The following is a 4,940-nucleotide window of genomic DNA, read 5'->3' on the forward strand; positions in this document are numbered from 1 at the left end:
AATGTTCTAAATCAGATGTTGATTCGTGGATCCTTGACTCCGGGCCACAACCATATGACCTACAATAAGACATTACTGTGCAATATCAAAATCTTAGTATATCCTTACCTAGTTTCACTGCCAAATGGGTACAAAGTGAAGGTGACACTTATTGGTGATGTGATTCTTAGTCCAAAGTTCATTCTAAGAAAAGTACTTTATGTGCCCAGTTTCAAGTTTAACTTGATTTCTGTTCATTCCCTAACTGTGCAATTGGACTGCATAGTTGTATTCACAAAATTATCATGTCTTCTTCTACAGGGACCTTCACTGAAGAGGCTACTGAAAATTCGTGTGGCCAAGGACAACCTTTACTTTCATTGCTCAAATTCATGAAAAAGTAATTCAGTTTTACCTTCTGCGCTTGACACTACTATTTCATCACATAGTTTTCACACTACACCTTGTGCATCCATCAGTACTTCCACACACAATAGAAATAATGTGCAGCCCATTGTAGGAACTACTGTTTCAAGCAATAATAATGAATGTCCTGATTCAAATTCCTCTTCTTATCTTTCTTTCGAAATCCATAAACTTTGTAGTTCTGTTCCAAATGCATCTGCTTTTGAGAAATATGGTGTAGATATTTTTGTGGCATAATAGATTAGGCCATGTGCCTTTTGTCAAAATGAGGAGCATCTCAACCATTCCAACAACCTTTGCACAAAAACAGCCATTTTTCTGCCCTGTTTGTCCAATAGCCAGACAAAGCAGATCCCTCTTTCCAGAAAGTACCACAAATACCCTTAAAACCTTTGAGCTATTACATGTAGACCTCTGGGGTCCCTATCATATTCCAACTCATGATGGCTATAAGTATTTCATTACCCTTATAGACGATTATAGCAGGTCTACATGGACACACCTTCTGACTTACAAAAGCAATGCCTTGCATGTCATCAAAGCCTTTGTTACCATGGTAGAGAATCAATTTCAAACTACCATCAAGACAGCTAGAACAGATAATGGTCTGGAGATTGTTAATGCTGCCAGCACCATGTTTTTCCAAAGTAAAGGAATGATACACCAAAAGACTTTCCCTTATACACCTCAACAAATGGCATAGTGGAAAGGAAATACAAATACCTCCTTGAAACATCCAGAGCATTGCTATATCAATCGAAAATGCCTTTACAATATTGAGGCGAATGCATACTCACCTCAACTTACCTAATAAATAGACTACCATCATCCTCTATAAAAAACAGATGTCCATTTGAACTACTCTGCCAGAAAAAACCACTTTATTCACATCTTAGAAGTTTTGGCTGTCTTTGCTTCTCAGCCACTCTCAAAACACATAAAGAAAAGTTTGAACCTAGATTAATCCCACATGTTTTCATGGGTTACCCTTTTGGGACAAAATAACTCTTTTGGGACAAAAGACTACAAGGTATTAAATCTTGCCACAAAAAGAATACATGTTTCAAGAGATATATTGTCTCATGAAAATTCCAACCAAATTTTAATGATTTATTTTCTAACTTTGATGTTTCCTCCTTCCTATTACATCAAATGCATCTAAATGTAGAAAATAATGCACCTACTGACTCTATCTCAAATTATTCTGTTACATCTCCCACTGCATCACCTCACAGTCACAATATGGTATCACCAACACTTGTATCAGGAGATTATGAGACTGGAAGTGATCAAGATACAGTTGAAACCAGTATCCCATTTCTACAACTCCAGAATCAAAACAGTCTACATAATACTACTAGCTCATTTGATTCTAACCAAAGTGCTTCAGCCGCATCTCCAGAAAATTTCAGACCACCTAGAGTTCACAAACTTCCTACTTACCTGAAGGATTATGTGTATACACTCCCAAACCAACCTGTCAACACTTCATCTCAAGATGAACAGAGCATATCTTCTCTTTCCCTCAACATTTTTATTCCTGACATGCAACCCATTACTCTAGAGCCTTGGCCATTGATAGTCAACATTTGATAAATAATGTGTTACTAAACTCTGAGCCTGTCTCATATGAAAAGGCAGCAGCTATACCTGCATGGCAAGCAGCAATGAGTCAAGAATTTGAGGCATTGTATGCCAATAACACCTTGAATTTAGTGCCATTTCGAGTTGGAAAAAGGGCAATAAGGTACAAATGGGTGTATAAGATAAAGCAAAGGGCATGTGGGAGTGTAGAGAGGTTCAAAGCTAGGTTGGGGGTGAAAGGTTACACTCAACAGGCTGGAGTGGATTACACTGAGACTTTTTCACCTGTTGTGACAATGAAAACAGTAAGAACTCTACTTGGGGTAGCAATTAAGAAGGGATGGGAAATGTTTCAATTAGATGTGAACAATGCATTCCTCCATGGTGACTTACATGGGGAAGTATATATGGAGGTACCACCAAGCTTACTTGTAGAGCAATCAGGAATAATATGCAAGTTGAAAAAATTCTTGTATGAATTAAAACAAGCTAGTAGACAGTGGTATGCCAAATTGACAGAAGCTCTCTGTATTCTGGAGGCTACACACATTCTATGTTTAACTACTCCTTGTTCTATAAAGGTAAAAGGGAACTCAGTAACCTTTGTGGCCGTGTATATAGATGATGTTATTATCAAATGAGCTCACTTGGAGAAAATTACCAGCTTAAAGAAGTTCCTATATGAAACTTTCAGAATAAAAGATCTGGGTAGACTCCATTACTTCCTAGGGTTGGAGATACTTTATAAAGGGGATGGAGTTGTGATTACACAGAGGAAATTCACTCAAGATCTTCTTAAGGAGTTTGATTGTATAGGGTGTTCTGCTGTGACTTCACCTCTTGATCCAACAGTGAAGTGAAAAGCAGGAGAAGGGTCACTACTTCCAGATCCTAGTCACTATAGGAAACTAAATGGGAAATTGAACTTCCTTACAGGAACTAGGCCTGATATAGCTTATAGTGTTCAACACTTGAGCCAATACATGCAAAGTCCTAGAGATAGTCACCTAAAAGCAGCAGTACATGTGTTGAGACACTTGAAAAGGAATTTATCTCTAGGCATCTCTATATCCAACAGCAGAGATTATAGAGTAAGGGTCTTTTGTGACTCTGATTGAGCTGTCTGCCCTGAAACTAGGAAGTCTGTCAGTGGTTACATAGTGTTGCTTGGTGACAGCCACATCGGTTGGAAATCCAAGAAGCAATCCACCATTTCCTTGTCATCAGCAGAAGCTGAGTATAGAGCAGTGGGAAAAGTAGTTGGAGAACTGGTCTGGCTTGCACGACTGCTTGAGGAACTTACAGTACCTCTTTCTCTGCCCATACTTGTATTTTGTGACAGCCAAGCAGCACTTCACATCGCGAAGAATCTAGTCTTCTATGAGCTGACCAAACACACAGAAGTGGACTGTCATTTTATAGGAGACAAGCTTCAAGATGGCTTGATTTCATTACACTACATTGCTATGCATGAACAGCTTGCAGATATCTTTACTAAGTCTTTGCCAGGCAACAAACATACTCCTTTACTTGGCAAGTTGGCTGTGTGTTCCCCACCTCCATCTTGAGGGGGGGGGGGAGGGTGGTATTGTTGAGATTATTTAATAATTAGTCATATTGTACTTACCTTACATTCACATAGGCTATTTTTGTATAGGCTATTTCTGTAAATATTTAGGCTATCATTGTAATAAGGCAGTTAGATTAGTAGTTAGTGAATATTAGAGCTGGTGCCAGCTGTGCACGTGTATAAATACATTGTACAAATATTTTGGAAAGCAAGCAAGTTTTATTTTTGCTTCAATCTGCTTCTCGAAGCTTCTCAGTGTGTGTATTTTCCCCTTTCCTCCATTGGAGCTCAATTCGATCACATCGTTAATCCTCAATGTTTTGTCAATGTTCTTTGATTGATGAGTACGTACTTTGATCTCCAATGAAGAAAGATTGCAATAAGTAAAGCTGAAACATTTTCAAGATTGACAGAGAGTGGTTAAGTTTAGATCGGCTTTAGATTTGTAGTAATTGACTGCGTAGCTCATTCCTTCCTCCTGTTTAGCATTGGCAGCCTGCCCGTTGTAAATGTGCAGTAGCTAAAAGCTAAACTGAATTTTGGTAACCTTCAACCTAAAAGGCGACTCAACAATTAAGTTCAAAACTCACCTTTATTATAGCTCCTAACCTTCTTTTTTTCTATTCCAATCACTACTAGAATCCCTGTAAAAAGAGACCAAAGATTAGCAACCAAATTTGGTCTGTCAAAAAAAGCGACCAAAGTTGGTCGCCAAACTGCCGAAAATAATAAAAAAAATATTTGAAATACTTTAGCGACCAAAGTTGGACGCTATTTGGTCGCAAATTTAGTCAAACTGTTGACTGGACTGGTCAGACTTGTTTGGTCAAAGATATACTGAGATTAGCGACCAATGTTGGTCGCTTAAGCGGGACCCACATAAATTTTTTTAATAATTTTATTATTATTTTATAAAACTTATAAAATATAAATATATGTAATTTAAAACTTGCGATCAAAGTTGGTCGCTAACTGAAGGATAAGTTGATAGCGACCAACATTGGTCGCTAAAGTGGGACCCAGTTATTATATTTTAGTAAATATATATTTATTTAAAATAAATTATAAAACATAAATAAATATAATTCAAAAGTTTGCGACCAAAGTTGGTCGCTTAACTAAATAGAGACCAGTGTTGGTCGCAAACGTGGGACCCAGTTCTAATATTTAATAATTTTTATTATTAATTTAAATATTATATAAAATATAAATAAATCTGATTAAAATTTAGTGACCAAACTTGGTCGCTAAATTAAATTCATGTACAGTTAGTGACCAACTTTGGTCGCTAAATTAAATTCATTTACAGTTAGCGACCAAAGTTGGTCTCTATATGGTCAAAATTAAAAATCACTTTTATATTTACTATGTAAATAATATA

Source organism: Nicotiana attenuata, chromosome 2 (assembly GCF_001879085.1).
Source record: "Nicotiana attenuata strain UT chromosome 2, NIATTr2, whole genome shotgun sequence".
Lineage (NCBI taxonomy): Eukaryota > Viridiplantae > Streptophyta > Magnoliopsida > Solanales > Solanaceae > Nicotiana > Nicotiana attenuata.